We start from the raw sequence: 19,921 nt of genomic DNA, 5'->3' as shown, positions 1-19,921 counted from the left end.
CTCTGATATGTGAAACAGTTTAGAGAAGTTCTGATATACAGTGCACATAGTAGTGATTATTTTGCAATACCCAAATACTGTAATACTGGAGCAGCACAGTGGTGAAGTGGTTAGCACCCCCACAACCCTCTAGAGCACAGGTGTCAAACATGCGGGCCAAAACTGGTCCGCTGAAGGGTCCAATCTGGCGTGGGATGAATGTATGAACTGCAAAAATTATACTGAAGATATTAACAATCAATGATGTTAAAGTCATTTTAAGTCAGTTCAATCTAAAGTGGGTCAGACCAGTAAAATGCTATTGTAAGAACCTATAAATAATGAAAAATGCTAATTTTCCTCTTTGATTTAGTGTAAAAAAAAAAAAAAGTCATATTACACAAATGTTTACATTTAGACTAGCCCTTTTACAAAATATGTGAACCAGAGCAAATATGAACAACCTGAAATGTCTTTAGAGATGGATGTGGAATTTAAATAATATTCTGTCTGTTATTAAATGTTTTGTGTATTTGTGATCTGTAAGTTATAATATACATGTGTAAATGATAAACTACGGCATGATATTGTTAACATTGCACTTATGTTTCTTTAGAATCTTGAGGTTGTTCATATTTGTTCATGTTATGTTCAAGTACAGTTCGTAGATATAAACATTTTCATTACAGACTTGAACTTTTTTTTTTTTACTTAAAAGCAGAGAAAACTTTGGAGTTGACATTATTTATCAATTCTTATCCTATTATTTATATTATTGTACTGGTCCGACCCACTTTAGATCATATTAGGCTGAATGTGGCCCCTGAACTAACATGAGTTTGACACCCCTGCTCTAGAGGATTAAAGAGTTCATAAAATGAATGAATGAATAATGTTGCTGTCGATACTACAATTATGAATTGGTTAAATATATTAGGCTGAAAATATGGGGAGATGTTTTTAATTGAAGAGATTTTGACATAACGGTGACCATTTTTCACACATCTTTGGCTATGTAAAATCATATTTGATAAATATTATTTCAGGAGAAATAATTGAAGCATGTTGTATTTGTATTGGGTACACTACTCAGTAAAATATTGTAGTGCTCATTAAACAGTTTCTTTTAATTCATATCATTTAGGATTCATATTGCCGTACTTTTCCTGTCATACTGTCCTCAGATAACTGATAGCTTGTGTAAGGTGTCACTTATCTGTAGATTTCAACTAATATAGGATTGTTGTGGATGTCAAGATAAATGGGAGATAAAGGCCCAATACCAATTCACCCCTTGGCCCTCCCCCTTACCCCTACCCCTCCGTTTTGTGCGTTCATGTGAAGGGGTAGGGGTGCCCCGATTCTCAGTGAGTAAGAGGGGAAGGGCTAAGGGGGAGGGCTGTTTGGCCCTCGAAACAGGACCACATTACAAACACAGGGGTATGAGAAATTTCCCTTAATTTTGTTCAAATCATCAGTAAGATGGAGTAAACACAGCAAAAAAAGTGCAGCAGTGTGATGAAAGAAACACAAATGTATGTATTTTCTTTGTAAACAACTTAATCATTTGAACGACTGTCTAACGTCATTTCAATGTGTTACAGACCACATTTCTGTGGTTTATAGTTGACAGCTGCAAACAGATGACCAAAACCCTTGCAACAGAGATGGTTGCAGCCGCTGACAGCATGGGGAATTCTTTTAAAAACAAAGTTGTTGCATCTGTTTATAGCGGCATCGATGACTGCTGATGACGTAACAGGTCGCAAAGCGTTGTCTCATTTCATAGGGGAATGTTTCAACCCCTACCCTTTGCAACTCTGTTTCAAGGGGTAGTGCCAAGTGCAAGGGCCAAGGGGGAGGACAAAGGGGGGGGGGGGGGGGGGGGGGGGTTGAATTGGGATTGGGCCTAAGTGTCTTTCTTTGAACTCAATGAACTGTTCACATACTGAAGCCATGCTGTCCAATGAGATGTTCTGTAAGCGTTTAAACAGTTCGATGTTGATGGATAGTGAGTGAATGTTAGTGCATATTTCCACATATTGACAAAAAGCTATTGTTTTATGGTGATAAATTACAGTTATCAACTTTACTGACCACATGACAATCAAATGAGGTTCAGAGAGCCAAACACTGCCTGTTCATCTGAGAGCCGTCTTTGATTTAGAGAAGACCCTTATTTCAAGAGGGTTTGGCTGCTTTTTTGAACAAAGAAAATGGCCTTGTCACTTGGACAGAGTTTACTTTGGAGTGAAATCAAGTAAATAGACAATCCTTTCGCCAACACAAACACATAAGCCTCACACAACAGGTTGAGGATTAGCACTGTCAAACAGTGCATATCTGCACATTTTGAAATGACACAAACAACGATCAGCCCTTTTTTCTTGCGCAGAAAAAACAGCATGTTGAAGTCTGCGATACTAAACTTTAGATGAGACACTTTTGAGATATGCTGCGTTGTCATCATAACAGCTGGTGAACAAAAGTATAGCTTTGTTTTTAAACTGTGATGTATTCGGGGCAGCTGGCTTGGAAACAGCTAAGGGCATTCTTTGCTCTCTGTGCATTATTTCAGGAGAAGTTGATTTTGTTTAAAATATATAACGTACATTGACACAGTCCTACTGCTTCATATTTATTGCGACGCAAAGATCAGTGAGGAAGATTTACACATTTGGTATGAATCAAATATCATGAATTTATTACCTTAGTAAATGCATTTCCTTGCTCAATTATAATGCTGTATATTAAAATGCCAAAGCAAGTTTTCAAAGTTCAGGAAATGCACTTCATGATTCCACACTTCCCCACGGTATGCGACTCTATTTTTCATCCCAGCTGTCTATTCCAATCTCTTTCCCCCTTTCCCATCCAGGATTATAATTGGTCTAATAATGGAGAAGATAACAGGCTGTGGCTGGGGCACCGCGCTTAGTGTATTCACTCTAACACGCTGCTTCAACCTGTCACACATTTCCATTATTTATCATAGTGCTCTCGCTAGTGTTTGTTCAAGACTGCAGCACAAAGCAGAAACATTGCATAGTCTCTTACAAGTATTTGCAAAATTGCACATTTTGTGTCACAACCTACACTTGCACATGTGTGTATGAAGAATAAAAGGAATACTGAATGCTTTTCTCACAGCTGTGTTGTTGTGTATATCCCATTGGCTATAGATCCAAACAAATCCAACAATGACCTTTAGAGGAATATCACTATAATAAAATAACCATGCACAATGAGATTACAGGACATGACCAAAAAACAGCTGTTACTGTTTATTTATCAGTGAAAAGTCACCTGAAACTGCATGTTCAGATTCAAGCTTATTCCAAAACCTCAAACAGACAATACTGGAGCTGGTAAAAATACAAAGGAAGCCAAATGAAGCAGGATGAGCAGAATGGAAACTGATGTATCTACCTACATGACAGTACAGTTGTTTCTCTATAATACATGTCATGTATTAAATTTCAGCTGCTTATTGACGTATGATAAAAATAGTATGGATGGAGTGAAACTGCATTACACTGTCCTCATTACCATGCAGGATGAAATATTACAGAAGATCCTTCATCCCCACTGCCTCATACTCGGAATGGGTGATCTCACGCTCTTAGATCATGAGCAATCTTAATTTAATTCAGAGGGATTGTACAGTGTGTGTCATTAAAGATAGATAATAAAACCTTTGTCCTAAGATAATATTTGTCTAAAATTATCCTTTTATCAGTGTATTTACAGTGTTTTAGAGAGACTGACTATGGGTTTGTAGCATTAATGTCACTACTGAGGGTTGAGGGTTATGCAAAAGAAGTCTTTATTTCAGCCTAAACCCTTTCGGTCGCATTGTATATGGAACAATGGATATGTTGTTTTTTGTTTGTTGTTTAAAGTAATTAACAACCAAGTAAATTACAACTACTACTACTACTACTAATCCACATTACTATGCTAGTTAGTTTATTCCAGCCCATTTACAGTGATACTTTAGCATTTGTCTGCACTAAAGTGTTCAGTTTTAGTTCACATTAACTTGGCGAGTTTATGTAACATGTTGGTTTGTTGCTGCTGAAGAAATAAAGATGTTAAAGTTGATCAGCCACTGGTTTGGTTTCTGAACTCTGTGCTAGTTATGCTAGATAATTAATGCAAACACTGTAGGGGGATGTACAGGAAATTGTCAACTATGGTTTACTTCATCTGCATAGTATTAATATTATGATACATTTGATTCAAAATGATGGAAAAATGCAAAAATGCAGAGTAACAGGTAACAATGACAAAAATAGAATAGAATAGAATAGAATAGAATAGAATAGAATAGAATAGAATAGAATAGAATAGAATAGACCTTTACTGTCACTGTTACAGGGACAATGGAAATCAGTTTAGCAGCTCTATTTCAGTTTAGCAGCAAACACTTAACATGCAAAAGGACTATAAAAATATCACACAAAATTATACTGAAAAATACTGACAATATATAAAAACTACAAAAAAATACACTACCAGTCAAAAGTTTGGGCTCACCTGGTTTTTCTTTAGTTTCATGACTATTTACATTGTAGATTCTCACTGAAGGCATCAAAACTATGAATGAACACATATGGAATTATGTAGTTACAAGAAGTGTGACATAACTCAAAGCATGTTTTAGATTTTATATTTTTCAAAATTGCTACATTTTGCTTTTATTACTGCTTTGCACATTATTGGCATTCTCTTGATGAGCTTCATGAGGTAGTCACCTGAAATGTTTTCCAAAACTCTTGAAGGAGTTCCCAGTGATGCTGAGCATTTGTGGGCCATCTGCGATCTATCTCATGCCATTTAAATTAGAAGGTGAGTCTAAATTTTGACCGGTAGTGTACTAAAACATACCAAAAGCCAACTCTATACTAAGAAATATATGCAATATATTAGTTTATATACAAGTAGTATAGGATATAAAGATTAAAAAAAAAAAAAAAAAAAAAAAAAAAGGCATCAAAAACCCATTGGCTTACATTTTATAACATTTTGGAAAAATTGTGGTACAGATCATGGATGGTCACACTATACAACATATACTCATCAAAGGCAGATCAACTGGAAACTAAACTGAAGATAGAGTGAATATTCCACAAATAATTGACTGATTCCTTGTTTTAATTGTTTTTTACTTTTTTGTTTTTTCTTGTCTTGAGCAAATGAACCTATGAATATGCCCCTGGGGATTAATAAAGTAAGTCTTTATCTTATGAGTATGTTTATCTATATAATAACTTATATTTTCCTGTTGTTTGGAAGGCTTCACCATAGAATGTTAAGTGGATAAAATGTCCTGAAAGAAGAAATTGCTTTTTCAGCCTGAGACTTTATCAAAGATTGTTTATGCCCAGTTGCAAGTGTAAAATAAAATACAGAAAGTCAATTTCTAGTTTGTGAATCCTTTATTGTTACGGAAGCTGCCACCACACAGTCAAAGCAGTGAAGCAAGCAATTTGTTATTTTTACGCTCCTTGTCAAATCTTTCTGTGTATTTGTGTGTTGTGCTCCCATTCTTTTTGGTATTTTTTCTGGAAAACACAAAGCAGCTTACCATCTCTTGGTTGGCTCTGTTGTCTGCTACTTAGCCCGTCGATCTCCTCCTGAATCCTGTATGATAAGCCTAAAACAAAAGATATCAACACACATGCACAGTTCACAAAAGATTTGAATAAAATCACCCGAGGCACCAATGACAATGCAACTACAATGATAAGGCAGGTTTGAGCATGCCAAAAAGAACCTGGAAGTTGAGCAATAATATAATTACTGTCTGTCAGCTGTATTGTAGAATAATACAAAAATGAAACATATTATTACGCCATTATAGTGATAATCCACTGCTGTAGCACACAGAATATGTACAAAATTGCATGGCAGAGAGCATAGAGACACTACATTCTCCAATAACTCCACTTGCATGCTTTTTTTTATATATATATTTTGTAGGAATTTTTTACCATGTCATAGTAATTACAAGGGGGGTGGGGGGGTAAGGGGTATTGTTTTTGGTTCGGTTTGTTTGTTTATTAACATTCTAGCAGCAAAACTATTGGTTGAATTCAAGCCAAATTGGGATTATCCAATGACGCAAGAATAGATCTGATTACATTTTAGGAACAGTAGGTCAAAGTTCAAATTTTTTACGAATTAAAAAAAAAAAAAAATTCCCCAATCACTTTTAATGGGGGAAATTCACGTCTGTAACAACAAAACTATTTGTTGAATTCATACCAAATTGGGTTTATAGATTGCCAGTGACTCAGAATACATGTGGTTACATTTTGGGAAAAGTAGGTCAAAATTCAAATTTTTTATGAATTTTTTAAATCTTTCTTCTTCTCCCATTTACTTATAATGGGCGAAATTTCAGATGTTTATAAAAACATCAATTTTGTTTCAATTTACTTCAGACTTGGCACATATATAGAGGCAATTGATATGCTGACATCAGCTGGATCAATACCAAAATAAGCTACAATATGTGCGAGGGGCATAGCCTTGTCTCAATTCTTTAATTTTTGTATCCTCAGCTCCTTGATACTCAATGACCCAGAAAACAGGTTAATTACATCACCTGGAAGGATGGAAGGATGAAGGACAGGGGATGGAAGACTGAGGAGCTTGATGAAGAGCATGTGTATCTACAATTGTGTATCTACAGTTATATCTTTAGAAAGTCTTACCAAATCTCTTTAGCGACTGGACCTTTGATGCATAAAAGAGGCGTGACACACCTGAATTATATAAACCATGGCAAATAAAAAAATATATTATATCCCCACATCGCTCACTGAGACATAATGCCACAATGATTACTTTTACAACAATTCCACCACCAACATCTTTACTAGTCTACTACTATTACTCTACTACTCAAGCCCGGATTAACCATATGGGCAACTGGGCAATTGCCCAGGGGCCCGCGATGTCTGAAGGGCCCTGGGTAGCTCGGGCATAACGAAAATATCTGGTTATCTTTTGCTTATAAATGAAACTGTCCGCTGTCCGGAGCTATTTCACTGCACAGAAACCCTGCTCCTGCTGTCTGTGACCGTGAGCTGAGACCCTCTCCTCATTGGTCAGTCCAAAAAGCAAATCATCTGTGACGCAAATCAACGTGCGTGCACTGAGCGGGATGTGAGACGTCAAGAACTATGCGACATACGTACGCGAATCAAAACGATGTTTACATTGCACTTACTTTAACTCTCTTGTTGAATTCTGAGGTGACAAGTGGATTTCTGTTTAACTCTTTCTTCGCCAATGACGAGATTTTCCGTCACTCCGTGTTTTCACTGTTATACTTTAGTTGAAGCTGTTGCGGATCATGTGAAATACTTTCCTTAGTCCAAAAACAGACAGTTAAGCCGTTTTTTCGGAAAAATGACGGACCGGGTTTAACGTTCTCGCACTGGAGTCTCCGTATCCCATGGCAACGCATCCAGCGGCAGTCACTGAATGAGGAAGTGCAGACTGTGCAGGAACCGCGCGCAGTTTCAAAAGCCTTAAAGATGATTATGGAGACAGAGTCTGACAATTCAGTATATGATGGAGCTACAGAGGAACCATTTAGAGACAGGAACGGAGAAACAGAAGGTGAGGGAGACGGAACACGGGAAACACGGATCGGCTCAGGTCCGACACGGAGATGGGGGGGGGGGGGTCACGGAGCGACACAGAAAAAATGACAGACAGGAGGAAGAGAGAAGAGACATTTCTAGGGGACATTCAAGGAGAAGACAGACAACCAGACGTGGGAAAAGATAAAGGACAGCTAGTGTTCATCTGTTAGAGTGAGTTCAGATTCAGACTGAGGACACAGATGTGGTTCAGCTCCATAATGTCAGTGGGGACACAGGTAAGACACTGTTTGATTTAGCTTTTGTATGAAATAAATAAATAAATACATATATTCATGCAAAGATAAATAACTACATGTCCATATAATTATTTACAGATCAAACACAGCAGCTGGTCCAACAAGGATGTGGTACAGCCAAGCAAAGGCCAGAAATCTACAGTATAGTGAATTTGTTTCTTTTTTTCTTGAAAATGAGGAATATTGAAGTGTTCATATCAAAAAGCTAAACTAATATGTTGTTACTTATAACTGATGTATGCCAAAGTGTAAAGTTTAGAAGGAACCTGGTGCTTTAGAAGATGTTTGGTCTAAAGTTTGGTGTGGATTCCACTAACATTTTGTGGAATGATGGGATATCTTAGAGCTGTTTGTTATTATTATTATTGTTGTTATAATTATTTTATTTTGTGATTTTGAATACAGTGTTACTGTTGGTAAAGAAGAAAGAGTCAAAAATGTAAATAGGAAATCAGTTTTATCTTGAAAATCAATGTCTTCAAAAAAATTCAATTTTCTCAGTTTTTTGCTCTAAATTCATTTTTTTCCTGAAAATGACCAATATTCAAATATTCATATCTCACGAACGAATGAAGATAGAATAAAATCGTCTTTTGTGTTTAAAAGTTGAAGTTCTGTTCTTTCTTTTGATGTATTCAGTGTCCACATACTCCTAACACAACATTTTCAGTCAGCCTCCAAAGATTAGTGAAAATGACCAAAAAGGCTGGCGCTGGCTACCAACTCAATGGAAAATGCTCTGGCGGGGAAAGAGTTAAATTCATATCTGAGTCTATCAGATGATGTTTGTGTTTTGTCTGTGGGCTTTTTCTGACGATTCAATACATTTGTGTTGGCAAAAAGTGTTCTTAAATAAATACTGGATACTTTGGAAATGGTTTCTTATTTATTTTTTGTGAAAATGGAGGATACTTCCCTCTCTTTCTAATGTAGTGGATCAATTTTAGATTATACTGATGCTAATGTGTTTTGTTTTCATATCATCATATGCAAGTGAGTGGCCTTGACAAGAGGCTATAGTGGTGCACTTGTAGTTCTACGAGCATTTACACATTTGTACATCAAAATGCATTTGATGATAGTTAGATATTGAAGTTTGGGGTATATTTACATATATTCCTGGAACTTATTCTGTATTTTGCCAGATTATAGGGATCCTGGGGTTGTGATGATGGGGCCCTTGAATATTGTTGCCCAGGGTACAATGAAGTGTTAATCTGGCCCTGCTACTACTACTACTAGAACCAACACTAGTTCAGCTTCTGCCACCACTACCAGTACTAATACTAACCACCACCACTAATTATTATACTTATGTCCATGTTTAGATTTACATTACAAAAAACATGACTGACAACCTACAGTACAATTTATTTTTTTATAAGATCTTCTAGAAATGTGTTGAAATACAAATTCAGGTCCCTTCAGAGCCCATTTATATGGACTGACACACAGTTCTATTTGGCAGTGACTATACTCCAGCGATGCCCTGGAACATACATCTAAGCATGATGTAGACAATCCCTCAGATCACAAAATCCTCAAACAAACTCCTGAAGGGGCTGACAAGCATAGTCACTTGCAAAGAAATGTGAGAAGAACGGAATATTCTGCGCGATATAGGAGGATACATATGTCTCAGGACAAGCATGTCTTTTTCCCCTTGAAATGATGCAGCAAATGGTGCTTAACCTTCTTGTCTTGCTAAATAAAATAAAATAAAATAAAATGTGAGACAAACATGTTGCATTCCCTAGCTTTCATTGCAAGCATGCAGCATGAATGACTATCTCAGCTATGTGGAAGTAATTGGTAGACTGGTGAATGCAAACAGACAAACACCTGGCAACCTTCCATAATAGTAATGTGATGCACAGGAAATATACCCAGGGCTCCCCTCAGTTCTCTGCTTGATGCTCAATTGTAACTCAGACTAATCTTGGTGCATGATCATGAAGAATGTCTCAATTCTTGTCTCAAAAAAATAAAAAGTACATTGAGGACCGAAGTGGGTATGGTGATGGATACACAGGTCTGTCCTTGGTAACTGCTTTGTGGAAGATTTTTCATCTATCAGTTCTGTGACGTATAACCAAGGCATGGTAGAAATCTGGATTATACAAACCACAGCAGGAGCAGAACTTTAACAATTTAAATTTTCCTCAATCTATAATTGTATTAATTCTTTATCCCATATAGACCCAAACAGCCACTGGTGACCAAAAGCATCTGTTAATCTATATGTTTAATAACTGTTAAACCACTACTACTATTAAAACGCGTAAATAATTGGTATAAAATACGGTTTGTCATCTTTTCATGGTCATCAGATATGACCCATTTGGACGTTCAGAGGCTCCGTAGTGAACATGGAAACACTGTCATCTTCTGCAACATTGATTCACCAGTAAAACCCATGCAGTTTGAAAATGATAGTGGGTGGAGACACTTGATTTATGTTCACTTACTGACATCTTTGTTGAAAAAGTCACATTTTCTTTAGTTTTCTCTGTTTATGATATAGTAACCCTCAACTTAAATCTGAGTTTCTATGAACATCTACATGATCAGTGAATTAAACATTGGAAAATTCATGATTTACACTGAAAAAACACAAAATACAGAGGATAATATTATATTAAATGGTGATGAATTATATAAGAAAGGTTAAATAAAGGGAAAAATTCATTCATTCATTTAAAAAATTCAGGTTAAATAGAGGCTTCGTAGTGAACGTGGAAATACCGTCATCTTCTAAAACATTGATTCACCAGTAAAACCCATGCAGTTTGATGAATGATAGTGGGTGGAGACACTTGATTTATGTTCATTTACTGACATCTTTGTTGAAAAAGTCACTTTTTCTTCAGTTTTCTTTGTTTATGATTTAATAACTCTCAACTTTAATCTGAGTTTATATGAACATCTACATAATCAGTGAAATAAACATCGGAAAATGTATGATTTACACTGAAAAAACACAAAATACAGAGGATAATATTATATTAAATGGTGATAAATTATATAAGAAAGGTTGAATAGAGGGAAAAATTCATTTGGGACCTGTCGCAAAAGCAGCACTGGGTCTTTACAGGTCAAATATGTGATCAAATTTATGACATTCCTACATCACTTACAGACATATTACACCACATTCATCATTCATTCATTCTTAGAATAGAGTTGGATTGTAACAAAAAACAGGCAGTTATAACAAATCTCATATTTAATCACCATTGAATAAAATGTTGCCTCAGAGGTGAGGATGTGTCTGGTGGGAGGGATGAGTTGTCCAGGAGAAGACCCAAGGAACTACAATTCGAAAACTGAGGAGAGGGGTATGTGAAGCTACGATCTGAAACTCCAGCACATAAGGTGCATCAAACCAACAGATTTTATGTTGGGCGTAAAGAAGGAGGAGCAAACGTGTGTTGAACATGTATAACCTTCATTACAAATCACTCTGGCTGCAAAAGGAATCAGTCGTGAAAATACTGCTGCCAATTCCTTTTGGTTTGATTGATGCCTTTATCTTTTTAGGATGTTTACAAGACAAGGATCAGAAAAAAAAAAAATAGATAAAGGTCTCATGCCTTGGCTGGGACATGTGTAAGAGTTTCAGAAGGACACCATTAAGTTGCTGGAGACGATGAAGGCACAGAAGTATTCACTGTTCAACTGGGAGGTTTTTATTTCACATTCCTTCAAGACTCTCCATCATTTGGGACATTTTTTAAAGGCAGTCCAGAAAAACTGAACTACTCAAGGTTTGTCCAGACCGCAGGGCGCACAGTCTTTGGTTTCAGTCCTTCAGAAGATAAGCACAAAATTCTCCATCCAGCCAGGCACAAGCACTTGAGGGGGGACGGACTGGAGCCACTGATAAAATCCATGAAGATTAATTTGCAGAATCTGATGTTTCGCAAAATTGACTCAGCTGGGAGTCATGGGTAATGGATTAAACACAAACTGTTTATGTGCAGTTTCAATATTATTTTCTGAGCTGACTACTACTACTTTGGCAATGTGTCATACAAATACAAAGAAACCTTGTAACTGTAAACCAGAAAGACAGATCAGAATCAGAAGATGTATTTTACACCTTCGGTAAGTTTAATCTGATATGTGAACTCCTGCCCCTAAGGAAAGAAGGAGAGGGATGGTAAAGTAGAACCTATGCAAGGCTATGTCCAGACGACAATGCTCATGGTATTTTTCTTTTGCAGATTCTAAAAGTTTTACGTCCATACACGTATCATTTCAAGAAATATCAGCGTCCAGATGGAAATTTGAAAACTGGGTTAAAACAATGTAATGCATATGTAAACACAAACACAGACAGAGCAGCAGGATACACTAAAATCACAGAAGAATGCAGGGTCCTGGTCGCCCTTCTAGCAGGACACCATGGTGGATTTAAAAGTATCTGATGCTTATATCTGTTCATGTGTCTCCGCTGGCCGTCAAGTTGATACAGCATTACCAGGTTTTGTTGTAGTAGTGCTAAAAAGCTCAGCAGCACCTGCAGCACAAACACAACTCTGTAATCCACCATTGTTGTTGTTGTTGTTACTGGATGTTACGTCCAGGGTTTTCTTCTCCTGGTCACATGGTATTGCATCATCGTTTTCCAAAAGTGGTGTTTTGCCTATCCACATGGCAACGCAAGGGGGATGTTGTGAGATTTTTCCGCTCTGGGACCCATTCTCAAAAAATACCAATTCATGACACCAACAACGGCAGTGTCATGTGGGCAAAAGGTTGAAACTATGTCAAACTTTTGCAGATTGGCATAATTTCATTGTTGTGTGGACAGGCTCTAAGGTTCTATCAGTACAGAAAAAAAGACCAAGGACAACATCAGCCAGTGGGTTTGACACATACATCTGATCACTGGGTGTAAAACAGATGAGATCATGACAGAATCATGTTTGTGGTTGTTTGAGTTTCACAAACCAACACAGAATCATCTGTATTCTGGGTGTTCTTGTACCTCATGAAAAATCCAGAGGTCGTGATGGCTGCAAAGGCGGAGGTAGGTAAGGTTGGGTAGGAATCTGGTCAGGAAGTCCTGTGTGGTGGTACTTTAATCAACCTAACTCATGAAATGTTGATGAAAACATCAGTCTTAGACAGTGCTGAAGGGGAGACCCTATGGCTTAGCATGACCCTCAAAGTGGCTGATGGTAATGAATACAGTATTTGTAAAGGTGATAGAGTGCCATCTTCCCCGTCAGTGTTCTCTGGATGGATCTGATTGCTTTCTGACTCCAGATGGAAGCAAGAAAATTGATTTTTTACAAAGGAGGGAGGCTGCCCAAAAACTGCAAAAAATATCTCTTAGTGCCACAGTTGGTGCAGTTACACACTGTGTGTGAACAGAGGTGGAGGCATGGCCAGCTGAGTTCTGATTGAACACAGAACCGTCAACAATACAGTACCTCCCCTCACTGCTGTGAGGTTATTTTGACCTTGCACCACTGCAGGGATCTGTTTTCCCAAAATAGAATATAAAAATGGTTCTAATAACATAACATCAGAATTTTATTAATTTTACCATGTTAGGATACCTTTTATTTTAGCAATATAACAATGTACATTCACTTCAATTCACACAGTTAAACTATCAATGGAAAAATACATGTAATATGAGAAAGCTGCCAAACAGATAAAACATTACTCATAAACATTGAACACTGTAATAATAACAGCTCCTTGTTTCATGAGAAATGAACATGAATTCTGAACTATTTACAAAGAAACAAAGACTTGGTCAAAAATGTTGAGGAAAAATGTACGTATAGTTAATTGAATGCAATCTATACCTGTTATGAAGCAATAAAGATTACATTGTCAATTAATATGAGTATTTGATTGTCTTGTTATTTTCAAGCACTAAAGGCTAAAGGTAACCTTATTACACTGGTAGGAAATTTTGATCTCAGCATGCGGAGTGGAACCGGGCCACAGCGAACTTGTTAGTGTGTGTGGTGTCCAGATTCAGATCCACTGAAGTCAGGTCTGTCTGATCGGAGTCGGAGCAGAAACGTCTGTCTCGTGTTACGGTGTGGGGGGGGGTCCAGAGGGGGACGTTAACAGGCTGGGTCTGACCGGCAGAGTGGAACCGGGCCAGAGTAAGAATCAGACCGACCTTATTAGTGTGTCATCTCAGCCAGACCTGGTTCTCCCGATTTGTCCTGGTGTTTCTGTTGATCCGGATCCAGCCCCTCCCCCCCGTTTGTGGCTGTAAATGGACCCATCCGCAGGCCGCCTGTAAACCCATTGTAATTTTAAAAACTAATAACTCCAAAAGTATTGGTCGTATCAATATGCAGTTTTCACTTCTCTGATCCTTGACCTAAAATGCATTAGTACTCCAAAAGACACAGGCTATGTCTGTCCAGTCTGTCAGTTATAAAGCTGATACACATACACGTACGCAAACAGAGGTCACTTGGCTTTTATACTATAGATGAATGACCTTGCCATGTTGTCTATATGCAGTAAGAAAAATGGTTCGAATGCTTTAAAATGTTTTGCATTCTGACCGTGTCTAGATGCTTATTTTACCCAATCCCTTCCCAGGATATGGTCGTATATATCAGAGGCTGAGAGAAGGAGAAAAAGAGGTTGATAGATTATGTCATTATCCAGAAACAGGTTTCTGCACCAAAATTTGTCATATTCCTGAGCCTGGGTCCTGAAATGAATAGTGCCTGCATCTTACCACATCACCAAAACTTTTTTCCCTTAGCATATTTCCTGCTCTTTTATTCTGCAATTTTTCCTACAGTTTTAAACAGATAATACATCAACAAAATCATAATTCTTGTTGTGCATGATTGGAATTTCAGTGGAAAAAACATCTGTTGTTAGTGATGTCTTTTGTAGTTACCAATGCACAGTTACCAACCTTATGCCACTTATAGTATATTTTTAAAAACTAGTAAATCAGGGTTAAACATGTCAAGGAATGCAAAGGGCACATAATGATGATCAAGGACACTGAGCTGTACCAACCTGTAAATATTAATTCAAACCTGGATTAAAAATGTTCCTCTATTTCCATTAATAATCATTTTTTCCCTTATTCAATTCCATTGACCTTTGTTCACCTCCATTTATTATTATTCACCTACTTTCTGTGGTTATCTCTCACAGCTCACTATTACAGTGTCACATAGAGTGGAAAAGGTGTTCTCTTTGTAATAAATAACTGCAAAGGGCATTTTATGGAGGCATTAGTCTAAAATGCCTCGCAGTACCAGGACAGAATCCATATTTTTGGCATGGTTGTCTCCAGTGGAAAACAGACCTCAAAACCTTAAGGTTGATGTCATATTCCCTTCGTTCAGCCACATTTGTCATTGACTATGCAGCAATAATGTAGTTTTCACATGGACCAACCATATAAACATGTATGCTGTACATGTGGTGTCATTTTTGGTAAAACAAATGGGGAAAAAAAAACACAGATGGAGCATTAATTTTTCACAATCATGGTTCATAAACACTTCAATCATCTGTTTTACTCTCAGTTGTGCAGACGTGACCTATACGGCAGTGAACTGCTCAGCGTATAATCCCCTTGTCATTTTGAAAAGAGTGACAATGCCAGTGTATCTTGATGAAGCACAATAAACAAGGCTGTTCAGAGTTCATAGCAGTCTGAAAAGCTGTCAGCTGTACAATTGAAGGTGGGTTTTTAAAGGTCAAGATTGCTGTTACCATCCGCGGAGGTAGTCTTACAGCAAGAACGAGATGTTAGTTGGTAAATGCCTCGTCTTTGCTTCCAAACGGACACAACAATACAGAAAAATAAGCTGGAAGAAGGAACTGGAGAGTCCCTAAAGCTTTAAATATGTCTTTTACCACAAACATGTTGGCACAGTTTGATGAAGTGGTATATTCTTCATCAACCAGGTCACCATATGCTCATTTTGGAGTTAAGAAGTTATTATCAGAGGTGGAAAGTAATGAAGCACAAGTACTTTGTTTCTGTATTGGAGTAGAGATTCCATTTATCTATACTTGACTTGAGTATTTATCTTTATATATATATATATATATATATATATATATATATATATATATATATATATATATATATATATATATATATACACACACATCTTTTTTCCAGTGCTCCCTCCCATTTTAACCCATAAAGACCTAGTGTTACTTTTGTGGCTGTTCCCAAATATTTTTTTTTCTCTAGATTTCACCTTTCAAAACCCATAAAGACCTAAAAATCCACCATCAACCAAAAGCATCTATTGATCTAAACTGTTGGTCCATTAATCCTATCAATACATGTAAATAATTGGCATAAAATGTAGTTTGTCATGTTTCACGGTCATCAGATATGATCCATTTGGACGTTCAGAGGCTCCGTGCTGAAAGCAGAAACACCATCATCTTCTACAACATTGATTCACCAGTAAAACCCATGGAGTTTAATAAATGACAGTGGATGGGGACACTTGGTTTACATTCAGTCGATGATATATTGTACTTTTACATCACTTTTTCTTCAGTTTTTTTCATTCATTCACTCATGTTTATTTCAAACCTGCTACCACAGTTAAACACTTAACAGATGACAACTGGACAGCTGATACACACATGGTTTGAAAAGGGGATGGAAGAAGCATTGCTTTTAAAATTCCAACCCCTCACGCCACACAACCCATCACAACATTTAACTACACCAATACAACACAATACAGAACATTACAGAAAAATACAGAACAAAGAGCGTTACAGAACAATACAGAACATTGCCGAACAAAACAGAACAATACAGAACATTATCAACCAAAACAGAACAATACAGAACATTACAGAACAAAACAGAACATTAAAGAACAATACAGAACATTACAGAACAATACAGAACATTACAAAACAGTATAGGACAATACAGAACATTACAGTAACACATCCTCACAGGACAGAAACATAAACATACATATGATATATATGATATAATAAGCTTTGACTTTACTCTGAGCTTTTCTGAACATCTACATGATCAGCGAATTAAACATACGAAAATAGATGATTTTCACTGGGGAAAAAAGCAAAATTCAGAGGATAATATTAGAATAAATGGTGACAAATCTCTTAGGAAAGGTTAGGGGGAAAAATTAATTTGGGAACTGACCCAAAAGTCACACTGGGTCCTTATGGGTTAACACAAAAATCCTCACATTCTACTCCTTATATTTTCAAAACAGGTTTGTTAATTTAATTTTAGTGCATTAAAGGGGTGTTGTGTTTTATGTTGCATCGTAATTCGTCCTCTCCAAGCCAAGACTGATTTTAACCTAAATGATGGGACAGTAATACATATAAAAGATGGCCCCTTAGTGAATAGAGCAGTGTATATCATGCATTAGAAAAGAAAAAGAAAGATGTAAGAAACCAACCTGTCAGGAGAGAGAGAGAGAGAGAGACTTGCCTGCAGAGAAAAGGTGTTGTCGATTTAATGTGAGGTTCAGCAGCTTTGCTCAGAAACAGGCAGTACAAAAGTGTCATCTCTGTTTATCATAAAACAAGCCAAAATTCCATGTATTACACTTCATTTGAAAGGAAACATATTCTACAGTCTGAGTTTACTGTGTGTCTAAAATACAACCTAAATACATCAGTTTAGAGATGGTTCAAATGTAGCCCTAACCTTCCCCTTAACTGAAACCCTGACAGTTTAGTGTGTGGACTCCTGTTGAAAGGATAAACATCATCATGAATGCCTTACTAGTAAAAATGCATCACAGAGGATGCATACCCTGCATGGTGGAAAAACTCTCCTCTGTTCGCCAGAGGCAGTGCCAGATGTTGTGGATCTTCTCATGTCATGTATAAACACAAGAGGATTGATGATTGATAAATTTCGTCTGCACCAGCTACATAACTTCAAGTAAAAATGCTCTTGTATATTCTCTAAATTAGAGTAGTTTAACTTAGTATCAGGATAGTAACTTTATAACTATTACCTTAACATGAGGATATCCTATTGCCATTATGTTAATCCACAGCAAATGAACTAAAAGGCCTTTCCTTAAACCATAAAGACCCAAACATCCAAAAGCATCCACTAATCTAAACTGTTTAATACCTGTTGATCCACTAATCTTATCATTACATGTAAATAATTGGTGTAAAATACAGTTTGTCATCTTTTCATGGTGATCAGATATGACCCATTTGGATGTTCAGAGGCTCCGTAGTGAACGTGGAAACACCGTCATCTTCTACAACATTGATTCACCAGTAAAACCCATGGAGTTGGATCACTGACAGTGGATGGAGATGCTTGGTTTATGTTCAGTTAATGATATATTTTACTGAAAAAGTCTCTTTCTTTCTCTTTTTCTTCTGTTTTTGATATAATAACCCTCAACTTTAATTTGAGCTTTTATGAACATCTACATGTTCAGAAAAATAAATACAAGAAAATACCTGATTTGTACTGATAAAATACAAAATACAGAGGATAATATTATAATAAATGGTGATAAACCACTTAAGAAAGATTAGATATAGAGAAAATTTTATTTGGGAACTGACACAAAAGTAGCACTGGGTGTTTAGGGGTTAATATTTTCATTTATCTCCAACACAAAACTATTCCATTTTAGATCTTGGATGATCCTTGATTTGAATCGTCCTTCAAGGAGTAGTTTTTCAACTAAATATGGTGCATTTTATCACAATTGTGTGTGAATATCAATGCCATGTTTATAAAATAGGTTTTACAGCATAGCACATTTCTCTGCATAGTTTTTGGTTGCCAGTGTAGTTGAAGAGACTGAGGAAATGAAGTTGCAACGGAGGGTTTGTAATTTTCAGGCAGATACAGACTGGATACACTGAGTAATCATTGGACATTTGTTGGTCGTAGTGAAACATAATGTTAGAATAAATTATGCATTTTCACTACTTGTTAAATGACATTATACGGGTATTATACAATCATAATTTTACAATGACTATAGTAAGATATGACATTCACATCTCACACACAAATTCACATGCAGTGGACGACTCATGAAGATAGTATCACCTTAAAAAGCCCAGAATCAAACTGTTTACTGTGTAAAATGTTTTGTTTTTTTTTTAAATTGTAGCACATACACATGTAATCCAATGTTTATTCAAAATATATTTTAAAAACTACCAAAATACATGTGAAGACAAAAGAATAATAACAACATGTGCATGGGAGCAGTAGAAGCCAAAAAGGTTTATAAAACACCACGCACATATAAACTGTGTAAAATGTTAATGAGCTTCAATAAAGTGCCAAACTCAGCTGCACCCCTAGTGGCTGATCGCTACAGGTCCAAAGATTTGAAAAGTAATGTTGAACCGTAGATCAAATGGAGACAAAGTCATTAAAATTAGTCTTTTTCTGAGAGATTGAAGAATTTTTAAAAATATCTACGGTTGGATCTATTTGCCAACAGCCCAGTGGATTTTCCACAATATGTCCCAGTGTAGTTCCTGTTTCTTGACAAAACCCTTAAAATATAAAGTAACAAAAACCTTAAAATATAAAGTAACCTTTCTTTCTTGTGTCTATGACCAGAAACGGAGCTAGTGAGTACTAATAGCATGAACAAAGCTGTGAACTTCAAAGATAGAATGTTATGTTCTGGTTGTTTTCACAGCACTAACGCACACATAAAACACACACTATCACAAAACTCTATGGGAATGTTGCAGAGTAAAACCAAAACATGTACCTTGTCCTTCCTCTTCCTCCTCCCAGGTCTGTGTGTCTTGTAAACAGATAACAAGCAAAGTGGGGCGTGTTTCTGCTTTCCCCACATTTTCGTCTCCCAGCTAAAATGTTGCACTAAGTGAGAAGATAAGAAAAGAGGAGCGAGTCACTGGAGTTGATTTGTTTTGATATTGTTCATTCATTCACACCGTGTTATGCTGTCGCTGTCACCAACACAATGACAAAGTTTGATGCCCAGAAATGTCTAAAACACAGCAAAACAAGACGGAAATAGA

General features: G+C 36.7%; 1 pseudogene; it reads left to right on the top strand.

Annotated features, from left to right (window-relative positions):
• The first annotated feature begins 11,438 nt into the window (after positions 1 to 11,438).
• LOC115432562 (5-beta-cholestane-3-alpha,7-alpha-diol 12-alpha-hydroxylase-like) lies at positions 11,439 to 11,953 on the top strand (annotated as a pseudogene).
• Positions 11,954 to 19,921: the final 7,968 nt, after the last annotated feature.

This window comes from Sphaeramia orbicularis, chromosome 14 (genome assembly GCF_902148855.1).
Source record: "Sphaeramia orbicularis chromosome 14, fSphaOr1.1, whole genome shotgun sequence".
In the NCBI taxonomy this organism is placed as follows: domain Eukaryota; kingdom Metazoa; phylum Chordata; class Actinopteri; order Kurtiformes; family Apogonidae; genus Sphaeramia; species Sphaeramia orbicularis.
This window is presented reverse-complemented; position numbering and strand designations above follow the sequence as displayed.